The 11937-nt window shown below is 40.5% G+C and overlaps 1 pseudogene; it reads left to right on the top strand.

Annotated features, from left to right (window-relative positions):
* Positions 1–9779: 9779 nt before the first annotated feature.
* LOC123839670 (dnaJ homolog subfamily B member 6-like) lies at positions 9780–10867 on the top strand (annotated as a pseudogene).
* The last annotated feature ends 1070 nt before the right edge of the window (positions 10868–11937 follow it).

Here is an 11937-nt window from a genome sequence, read left to right as displayed (position 1 = left end):
GATACATAATAACCCCTTGTGATCTTCTGTGAGAGAAACATGCCCTCAGTTGCTACTGTCCCTTCAGACTGGCCCCAGAATAAAAACAGGCAGACTGGCCCCCAGGTTGAGCCTGACTTGCAACTCAGAGTCAAGTCCAGCTGACACACAGTCTGAAGCAGAGAGCCCACCCTAGTCTGACTGAACTGCAGTTCAGCTGCAGACTTGAGAGGGTGAAAATAAATGCTTGTCACTGTAAACACCTGAATTTGGGAATGGCTTTTTGTTAGGCACAATTATTGTTGCAGTTGCTAACTATTATAAATAGCAACTCTAAACTGATGAAGAAGAACCCATGAAAGGACCTGAGGAGGAAGAGCCAGACAGGTAAGAGAATTCAGGCAAGGGGAACTTCATGGTTGCCAAGAAAGGAGTGTTTCACGAAGACACAAGCCTTGGTCATGTCAGAGGCCTCAGGGAGGTCAAGCAAGTCAAGGACCAAAATGTATTCATTGGATTTGACAACAAAGAGGTTGAGGAAATTCATATCTGATTTCTACACATTTCTGTGGGAAGTAGGAGTGCAGTCTTCTGAGAGTGAGAAAGAAGAAGACTAGAGACCAAGAAGAAAGCTATAAAAATTGGAAACTTTGCTGAGAGGAAGGGGAGAGGCACCGTGTGATTTCCCCCCAGTCGTGAGTGTAGCCTTAACAGAAAGAAGAAACATCCGGGGGTTCCATGTGGTGTTGGAGTTTTTTGGCGTGTGTGAGACTAAAAGACAGAACATTTTTCTATCAGTCCCATCAGTTATCAACTCTCCTGATCTCTGCAGCACCAGAATCTGTATTGCACACTTTGTGCTGTTTTATATGTTGTCTTACAATCTTTACTGATCATGTGCTAATAGCATTTCATTTCTCTGTATATCCATTTACCCATTTGTCCAGCTGTCCACCCATCCATCTGTGCATGCTTTCATCCATCATCCATCCACCCACCCGCCACATTATTCCTTCAAGGATGTGAGGGAACTTATAAGTAATACTGTATTAAAATGTTAAATTAAGATAGACACTGGGGAGGGTATGTCCTCTGGTAAGCGCTGTGAATTGTGCAAGACTGTTGAATCTCAGATCTGTACCTCTGAAACAAATAATGCAATATATGTTAAGGAAAAAAAAAGAAGATAGCAGGAGGGGAGGAATGAAGGGGGGGAAATCGGAGGGGGAGACGAACCATGAGAGACGATGGACTCTGAAAAACAAACAGGGTTCTAGAGGGGAGGGTGGTGGGAGGATGGGTTAGCCTGGTGATGGGTATTAAAGAGGGCACGTTCTGCATGGAGCACTGGGTGTTATGCACAAACAATGAATCATGGAACACTACATCTAAAACTAATGATGTAATGTATGGTGATTAACATTACAATAAGAAAATTTTAAAAAAATTAAAAAAATGTTAAATTAAAAGTAAAAATTTCAGAATGAAGGAATATATATAAGAACATGTTAGTCACATGATAAGGACCCCAAACAACTTTTGATTGATCAAGTAGCAACCCAGCAAAAACATTATGTTTATAGTATCCAAAATCTATAAAGAACTTATCAAACTCAACACCCAAAACACAAATAATCCAGTCAAGAAATGGGCAGAAGACATGAATAGACACTTCTCCAAAGAAGACATACAAATGGCCAACAGACACATGAAAAAATGCTCAACATCACTTGGCATCAGGGAAATACAAATGGAGATACCACTTCACACCTGTCAGAATGGCTAAAAGTAACAACTCAGGAAACAACAGATGTTGGTGAGGATGCGGAGAAAGGGGAACCCTCTTACACTGTTGGTGGGAATGCAAGCTGGTGCAGCCACTCTGGGAAACAGTATGGAGGTTCCCCAAAGAGTGAAAAATAGAGCTACCCTCTGACTCAGCAATTGCACTACTAGGTATTCATCCAAAGGATAAAAACATAGTGATTCGAAGGGGCACATGCACTACAATGTTTATAGCAGCAATGTTCACAACAGCCAAACTATGGAAAGAGCCTAGATGTCCCTCGACAGATGAATGGATAAAGAAGAGGTGATCTATAGTGGAATATTACTCAGCCATCAAAAATAATGAAATCTTGCCATTTGCAATGACATGGATGGAACTAGAATATATTATACTAAGGCAAATAAGTCAGTCAGAGAAAGACAAATACCATATGATTTCACTCATATGTGAAATTTAAGAAACAAAACAGATGAACATAGGGGAAGGGAAGGAAAAATAAAATAAGATGAAAATTGAGAGGGAGGCAAACCATAAGAGATGCTGAACTCCAGGAAACAAACTCAGGGTTGCTGGAGGAGAGGTGGGTGGGGGGATGGGGTAACTGGGTGATGGGCATTAGGAGGGCACTTGATGTAATGAGCACTGGGTATTATATGCAACTAATGAATCACTAAATTCTACCTCTGAAACTAATAATACACTATATGTTAACTAATGAATTAAAAAAACACATGTTTATAGATTCCATTCTAGAGCTATGAATTTCCACTTCAAAAACATACCATTGAAATTAGGTTATATTTTAAGATTAAAAAAGGGAGTTTGAACAAGTAAACATGAAGAGAAAGTAATATTTAAGTTATAAACTCTCAATATGAAAGCTTCTAGTTAAAACAAATTTTCCTTTGTATCTTAAATTACACAGAGAAAGTGTTTTTATGTAATTTCCTCCATTCTTACCAGATCATATGATCCTTCTCTCTTGTCACACCTGTCCCTTAGGATGGGTAAAACAAGTAGTGTTATCAGTTGTTAGGCCTTTGCAGAGAGAAAATATTTCTGTTTATCTTCCTAGGAGTGGGGGAAAAGATTGGAAATTACACATTGAATTCTAATTTTTTTTTTTGTGCACACCAAAACTTATCTTCTGCCTCATTTAAAAGAAGATTTTTTTTTTATCATTTCACTTACTTTCTTTTATAATTCATACCTAGGAAAATAAAAGACTATTTTTATGTTCAAGAAATTTAATCCACCTCCTCCCCTCCCCCCCCCAAAAAAAGAAAGAAAGAAAAGAAATTTGGCTATCCTGGTTAATGAATGCCTTTCCCAGCTTCTCTTCAAGTGGCAGGAAAATGAAATTAGTATCATGTGATCATCATCATATTTCACAATTATGTTATTACTACTTAAAGATGGATTTATTTATTTTTAAAAATTTTATTCATTTATTTGACAGAGAGAGACACACAGAGAGAGGGAACACAAGCAGGGGGAGTGGGAGAGGGAGAAGCAGGCTCCGCGCGGAGCAGGGAGCCCAATGAGGGGCTTGATCCCAGCATCCTGGGATCATGACTTGAGCTGAAGGCAGATGATTTAACAACTGAGCCACCCAGGTGCCCCTAAAGATGGGTGTAAATGACTGGTTCCACCTCCCTTTTGAGTTTAACATTGACATAAATTGAAAATTATTTAGCAGATATACCTATTTATCTCCTTGGGTTCTAGAAAGAGCTTTTTAAGAAAGTAAAATATAAACCAATCTCATCACCTCAGGCTTCAGGAACCACAGGCTTCTAGCCTCAGGCTTCAGGAACCACAATTTCCTCCAAAGCTTTTGGCAACACGATTAACTCTAGTCATTTCCAGACCTCTACATCCCATCAGCTGCTGTGATCATCCTCCCAGGGAGAGATAAGTCTATTAATGATATCCAAAGTTTTATCACTGCACACCTTCCACTGACTTTTAGGACAGTTTTTCCTTACTCTGTTGATCAGCACCTAGATTGAAACCCTTCTGTAGAATTCTAGGAAATGTATTCATTCACTCAATAAATATATTTTTAGGGCCTTCTATGTGTCAGGCACTGTACTAGGACTTAGGAAGATGCTAATGAGCCAGACTGTGCATTTCTTTTTGAAACACTCTCTTTAGTGCTGGAGACAGGCACAGAAACAGATAGAACAATGCAGCATACTAAGAACTCTCATTGTATTTATATCTCTTTATTCTTTCCACTAAATGAATGCATCTAAACTTGTAATGGAGGAGTGCTAGTGTATGGATGTACTCTTAGAAGGCTGGGTATTTTCTACGATAATTAAAATATTTTCCATTCAGGTGCCTGGGTGGCTCAGTTGGGTAAGCGTCTGCCTTTGGCTCAGGTTATGATCCTGGGGTCCTGGGATCGAGCCCCACATTGGGCTCCCTGCTCAGTGGGGAGCCTGCTTCTCCCTCTCCCTCTTCCTTCTTCTCCCTCTGCTTGTGCTCTCTCTCTGTCAAATAAATAAAATCTTTTTTAAAAAAAGAATGCAGGGCGCCTGGGTGGCTCAGTCGTTAAGCGTCTGCCTTCGGCTCAGGTCATGATCCCAGGGTCCTGGGATCGAGTCCCACATCGGGCTCCCTACTTGGCAGGAAGCCTGCTTCTCCCTCTCCCACTCCCCCTGCTTGTGTTCCTGCTCTCACTGTCTCTCTCTGTGTCAAATAAATAAAATCTTTGAAAAAAAAAATGCAGAATTCTTTAAAAATACATTTTTCATTCACTTTGATGATAATTAAATTTTAAGCATTTCTTGGTCATCTGGATGACTAATTTATAACTAATATTCTGCAACTTCTGTGCTCAAGTTTTTATTACATAAAAAAATCAAATGTAGGGGCGCCTGGGTGGCTCAGTTGGTTAAGCGACTGCCTTCGGCTCAGGTCATGATCCTGGAGACAAGGGATCGAGTCCCATATCGGGCTCCTTGCTCAGCAGGGAGTCTGCTTCTCCCTCTGACCCTCCCCCCTCTCACGTGCTCTCTCTCTCTCTCATTCTCTCTCTCAAATAAATAAAATCTTTAAAAAAAAAACAAATGTAATAAACAATCTTATTCACACTGAAAGATTTATTTTCTATACAACATTGTAGGTTACATAAAATTAAAACTTAATTTGTTGGCTCTGCCTTTATTTAATATGTAATTTTGTTTTGGTTATGTAGTTGTGTAAGAACATACACAGAAATACTACCAAGTTTTATGCTATTATTATTTACATTTGGTAGCTTTCTGATAGAGGCCATTTAAGTCAAAATGGTTAGGTCTGCACTTAAAATTATGGGTAATTTTCCTCTGAAAGAAGTTCCTACATTACTTGTGTTTGAAAAACATAGTTCTGGTTTCGTGTCAGTGATCTTTCAGAAATGCTAGTCCATAAAATCCCTTTCTCCATTCCCTTTGTGTGGGTGATTACTATCATCTGACAGCTTACAATCTTCCCTATCTCCATCCTCAGCTGGTGAAGTGAGGGGAGACCCAGCTAAATGTGATGGCAGAATATAATTTAGAAATACCCAAGGGCTGAGCATTTTTTAACCCTATTAAAAATTATCTAAGTGGGAGACGAAAACATTCAGGCAAGGTTAAGCACAGTAGCCCCCTGGGTTATTTGCAGGTCAGATTTTCAGTTTTTAAAATGAGCTATGTGTAATGAGTTATGTATAAGATGGAGAATATGGCAATCATGATTTAATGTCAGCGAAAGTTAGAAAATGAAAACAAATACTATCTATTGGATAGAATACAATTTACATGCATGTTTAAGGGACAACTTCAAAGAAGTTCCAAGCTTCATGCTGGGCACTTCTTTGGGATGTGCTAGAAAACCTTTCAGGCTCTGGTAAACTCTCCTCTCAGTCTTCAAGGGCTACTTTGGTGGAAACCTTCAGAAAGCATTATACAAAGGAGATGCTCCACAGAGCTAGAATCCTGAAGCTGTCCTTTCCCTACCAGATTCTGAGCATTTGGGAGATTGAGAAGATTTTCTTTCGTGAAATCTCCTTGTAGTAGCTTTGTGGACTCTAGGGTATATTCTGACACACTGTACCACCCCATCACCAAGGTGATTATACTTTTCTTTTTCAATCTACAGAAATGTGCTTATTGCTATTGCACATAAGGGGTTGAAGACATTTGCAGTAGTGACTAGGCCCCCTCTGGGATCTTCTGTTTACTGGTTGGAAACCACCAAACTATTTGATGTTCCTTTCATTTGACCATCCCACTCTCCTCATCTCCTGGTCTGTGCCTACCAGTGTATGATGCCCATTCATTCATTCATTCATTCATTCATTCATTCATTCAATGAGTTACTGGGTCCCCAAAATGCAAGAAGCCATCTCCATGTACTTGGAAGCTCTAAATATGCTTTCTCACAATCCTCTTCTCCATTAAATATGACATCTCCTTGCATTTGGTTGAAGTGCATTATCTACTTAGTGGTCTCATTAGCCTTCATGTCTCTGTTTTAGTCCATAAAGTACTACAGTTAATTTGGATCAGATCTCCAGTTTACCTCTCCAATTTGGTGGCCAATAAATCAGCAGGCCAAATAATCAGACCTGGATCCAGAGACATGACTGCCTTCAACCCAAGCCTCTTGTGAGACCATCTACCAACACTTTGTGTCTATCTTTGCTTGACATTGCCTTGGAACAGTGAGTCTCAAAGCAGGTGGTGGTAGTATGGCGGGTGTGAATTCAGAATCTCCATTGGTGTATGTGCGTGTTTGCAAAGTTTGAATCATAATATCTCATTTAATTTTTTCAAATAACAATAAAAGAAGGCATATGATTTTTATGTTTTTAAAGGAAGGCATGGATTTTAAGAGATTGTAAAACATGGCCTTAGAATTTACAAAGAAGATGACATCTTGTCTGCTTTCCAGATGTCACCCAGCACTGGAGCACAGTGATAACACCCTACATGTAATGCTCCATTCCTGATCATTCAGGACAATTGCTGCCTATCAAAAGGCAAGATTTCTAGCAATCTTTACATCTTGAGAACAGGGAAATAAGAAAGTAAACAGCCTTTAGAGCCTTTGAATCTATATGTAATATACTGGTTTGGAGAATCGCGCTTCCCTTTTAGCTAGGTGGAGTCAGTGTGGCTAAGTTTTGGTGCATAAAATGTCATAAAATGTTGGTAGGACTTTCAGAACAGTTCAGTAAAAAGAGGAGAGTTGTACCTTTTTGTTATTATTTCCTTCCTTCTTTCTGCTGCTTGCAAGGGAGCTGTAATGGTTAGAGCTCCAAAAGCTTTCCTAGACTATGACAAGTCACATAGAACAGAGTAAAGACAGAAGGCCTCAGAAGGTGGTCTGGAGTCCTCCTACCTGGATTGCTTACATCTACACTTCTTTTTTTTTTTTTTTTTTTTGAGAGAGAGAGAGAGATTGACAGAGTGCGAGCAAGCAGGGGAGGGGGGCCAGGGGGAGAGAGAAAGAGAGAATCTTAAGCAGGCTCCATGCTCAGTGTGGAGCCCGAGATGGGGCTCAATCTCACTACCCTGAGATCATGAACTGAGCCTAAATCAAGAGTCAGATGCCTACCGGACTGAGCCACCCAGGCGCCCTGCTTCCCTCTACACTTCTTTACACAAGCAAATATGCCTCTTGCATTTAAGCTACTGCAGTTGGGTTTCTGTTACTCACAGCTGAACCTAACTTGAACTGATATGCCTTGTTAATTGGATTTCTCAGTAGCTTAAAAGGACCAAATTAGAAGCAGGAAGGGCTGCTTCTGTTAGCAAGTAAGGAAACAGAAAAAATTATTGCAGGCCAGGAAGTCAATTAATGGTGATATGGCTGACGTCAAGTCAGCAAGAAAGCAGGAAAAGGTGTAGAATATTTCAGACATTTTTTTTGGAATATGGTTGATGTTTAAAAAACTCTGACAAAGAGAGTAAACTTCAGTTACTTTTAGATTTGACACTTTAGACACTTCCTCATCACTGCTTTTGTCAGCAATATTTCTGGAGCTAGTCATTGTGTGAGCGAGGACAAAAAAAACAGACACAATATACCTTTGTATTCAAGGTGTTCACAGTAGACCCCAGGAAGGTGAGGCATTTGTTTCAGTGAGTACTGAGGGGTGTGGATGTACATTTATTTTGTGTAAATTGGTAGTTGGGAGAGCTTCTTAGTTCAGACACTACTCCTGTGGTTATCCATAGTTGTTTAAATTGTCCTAGGTTAAGTAGAGAGACAGAGGCTGAGTGTAAAACCTAATAATCCAAACTGCTGGTCTAGTTCTTTAACAAATGACACTGCCTCACTTGTCCTAAATTCTCTTTAAATAACGAAAATTTATTTCCCTCTTGACTACCTTCTGACAAAGGGGCTCCTGTTCTCTTCCATTCTGTCACTCCCAGAAATACCAACACAAGAAAACTTCATCAGCAACTAGGGTCACAGTGTCAGACAAAGCTTATTGTCTGGGTTGGTGATTTTGTTCCAGGAAGAGAACTCTTAAAATAATACCCAAACACCAAAAAGCAGAGCTGGACTTATTCATTTCCCAACCTTTCACAGTTCTATTTTGTAAACCCAAGTCACTGAATAATTAATTTTCAAAATCTTCGGGACACCTTAGTCACATCCAATTTTTGTGGGTGGAGATAATGACTTGACCGGAACATGAGCAGAGAGTTGATTTTAAGTAAGGAAATGGGGTCAGGGAGAGGTTAAGTGGCTGGCCTGGGGTCAGATAGCAAGCTGGTGACTCAACTTTGCAGCTCCTGGATCTGAGGCCTGCAAAGAAAACCAGAGCCCATTTCCTCTTGATAAGTTAACTGCCCCATATCTGTGGTCTGTCGTAAGCTTTTAAGAGCCACATTCCTTTTGTGACTGCAGACCTGAGCTCCTATGACTTTCACCAGAGTCTGGAAAACACTTTCAAGGTCAGACTGTGGTATATAGAGGGCAGATTAGCACTTGATTTGCCACTGAAAATCATTATGCAATTCATAGGAGTTGCCATCTTTTTGGTGTCTTATGATCTCCATTGGGTACATATTCATAACAAGCAGCCTATAGAACAGATTGCCATGTCTCAGAAATGATGATGACATGTGTTTATGGAGTGCTTCCTATGTGTCAGGCACACTGTGAAGTGTTGTACATGGATTATCTCATTTAATCCTCCTGAGGGCCTTGCCGGGTAGGTTAATTTATAGCCCTTTTTACTGATGAGGATGTTGAGGCTTTTCAGGGGTTAAGTACCTAGCCCAAGTTGACACAGCTAGAAAATGGCCAAGAGTTATGAACCCAATTTTGTAGGACTCAGAGGCCGCCATGCTACAAAAAATTCCTATACACTCATACTGACCTTTCCCCCCACACTTCTGTTATTTCAATTTTTTTACAGAGTAAAATTTTATGTGGGTATAATTTTCATCCCAGCCTTAGGTAAGTGGTTTGACTTTTATATAATTTTATGTAATTTTATATATTTTATATATATTTATATATTTTATAATATATATTTATATATATGTTTTATAATATTTTATTTTTATTTATTTGACGGAGAGAGACACAGCGAGAGAGGGAACACAAGCAGGGGGAGTGGGAGAGGGAGAAGCACACAAGCAGGGGGAGTGGGAGAGGAGAAGCAGGCTTCCCGCGGAGCAGGGAGCCCGACGTGGGGCTCGATCCCAGGACCCTGGGATCATGACCTGAGCCCAAGGCAGACGCTTAACTACTGAGCCACCCAGGCGCCCCTATATTTATATTTTTTAACAGTGAGGTTAATTGTCCTACCTGCAAACAGATTAAAGATGCATCTCCCATTGTGGTGTTGTTTGGAGATCTTAGTTACACCCCTCAGAAAATAACATTTTCCAAACTAAAAAGCTGAAAATAAAACTATTTGAAAGTAGAATTCTACGTGAAAATTCATGACGTATAGTGGCCCTGCCCCAGTCTTTCTGGGACTTCTTCCAATATTCTTCATTTTCTGGAAAACATGACCCAGCAAACTAAAAAAGATGATGGAATACACGCGTACAAAGGTTTTTACTTGAAAAGTTTGTTCCTATAAATGGAGCTATATGTGGGTTCATTGGAGAAACATCTATTTCTTTGGAATGGGATGAATAAGAAAGTTACAACTTTTCTGCTTGTTTGTCGGAGAAGGGAGGGAATGGAGAGCCTGAGAAGCCGCCGCCACCGCCGCCAGCGCCCCCGTGCGGAAGCCGAGGGGACAAGTCGGCCGCGCCTCCGAGCCCGCCCCTCCCCCCACTCGAGGTGCCTAGCCTTCTCCCCACCCCTCCTTCTCCCTGCGCCCAAACTCCCCTGCAGCCCCTGCCCCCCAGCGGCACTTGCCCCCCACGGCTCTGTCCTCAGACTCAGTCCACAGCCTGTTAAACCGGCTGGATCACTCTGAAGTTCTACGCGGGCAGCGAGATGCCTCAGTGGAGCATGTTAAAAGGGCATATCAGAAACTGGCACTGAAGTGGCATCGTGAGAATAAACAAGAAGTGGAGAGAAAACCCAGACAAGTAGCTGAGGCGTATGAGGTGTAATCAGATGCTAAAAAACGGGATATCTATGATAAATATGTCAAAGAAGGATTAAATGGAGGTGGAGGTGGAGGTGGGTCATTTTGACAGTCCCTTTGAGTTTGGCTTCACCCTCCGCAACCCAGACCACGTCTTCAGGGCAGTTTTTGGTGCAAGTGGAAGGGACCCGTTTTCATTCGGCTTCTTCAAAGACCCATTTGAGGACTTTTTGGGGGGCAATCAAAGGGGTTCTTGCAGAAGCAGGTGCTGAGGCACGGGTTGTTTTTCTCTGCCTTCATTGGGTTTTCATCTTTCGGAGGAGGATTTTCTTCATTGATACAGAAATCGATTTACTTCCTTTGGTTCACCGGGTCATGGGGGCCTCATTTCATTTTGTTACATGGCCTTTGGTGGTAGTGGGATGTGTAACTTCAAATCTATATCACCTTCTACTAAAATTGTTAATGGCAGAAAAATCACTAGAAAGGGAATTGTCGAGGATGGTCCAGAAAGAGTAGAAGTTGAAGAAGACCGTCAGTTAAAGTCCTTATAATAAATGGTAAGGAGCAGCTGCTATGATTGGACAACAAATGATTAAACCTGCATATGTAACAGAAATGCTGACTATATCCAGCCCATTTGAGGATTAGCAGGAACATTTTTATTTATTTATTTTTTTTGAAGATTTCAAATAACTCAACTTTCAGTATAACTGTAACTGCAGTATTATTTATACACAGCTCATTGAAGCCCTATTTATCATAGACTTTTGAGTTTATGGTTGAACCCCATAATAGAGCTAATTTTTTTTGTTTTTAAAATTGTTGTAAATCTCTGTATGCACTTTGCTTTTTTATTAAATGTTATCCAAAGTGACCTGACTCTTGTATGCTAACACCAGTGTGGACCTGCTTTTCCATTGTGTTTGAAACATGAGCCAAGTAGTCAGCCTGCTGTGAAGTTAACAGTGCCAGGATGAATCTTCTCCAAAAATAATTTCAATTTTTTTCTGGTATTTAATATTGAGAGATATTAATGCATTAATGGTAATATGTTTCTCATTTGATATAAATTGAGGATGTTTTCTAGTTGTGCATGAATATTGACATCTTAGTAACTTTTGACAATTGTTTAAATGTTAAGCTTAGGTTTAAAAAAGTAAAGCTGGGAGCGCCTGGGTGGCTCAGTTGGTTAAGCATCTGCCTTGGGCTCAAGTCATGATCCCAGTGTCCTGGGATCAAGCCCCGCATCGGGCTCCCTGCTCAGCGGGAAGCCTGCTTCTCCCTCTGCCCCTGCTTGTGTTCCCTCTTTCTGCTGTGTCTCTCTCTGTCAAATAAATAAATAAAATCTTAAAAAAAAAAAAAGTTGCTCATTATGGAAAATGCAGGTAAGTGAACAGGAAGAACTAGGAGTCCTTCACAGTCCTACCACCTAGAAGAGCCACTGTTAATACCCTGGAGTATGTCCTTATAGGTCCCCCTTGTCCATGTGTACACGTATAGGCATGCACACATTTGGACTCTTTGACCTAAAATTTTAGAACATACTTTTCCTACTTACCTGTAAACCATGACTATGATATTAACACCCATAACTCTTTTTTACATAGCATAATTTCCCATG

The sequence above is a fragment of the Mirounga angustirostris genome, unplaced genomic scaffold (assembly GCF_029215605.1).
Source record: "Mirounga angustirostris isolate CCGP_5_RB_7025 unplaced genomic scaffold, mMirAng1.0.hap1 SCAF_5, whole genome shotgun sequence".
Classification (NCBI taxonomy): Eukaryota; Metazoa; Chordata; class Mammalia; order Carnivora; family Phocidae; genus Mirounga; species Mirounga angustirostris.
This window is presented reverse-complemented; position numbering and strand designations above follow the sequence as displayed.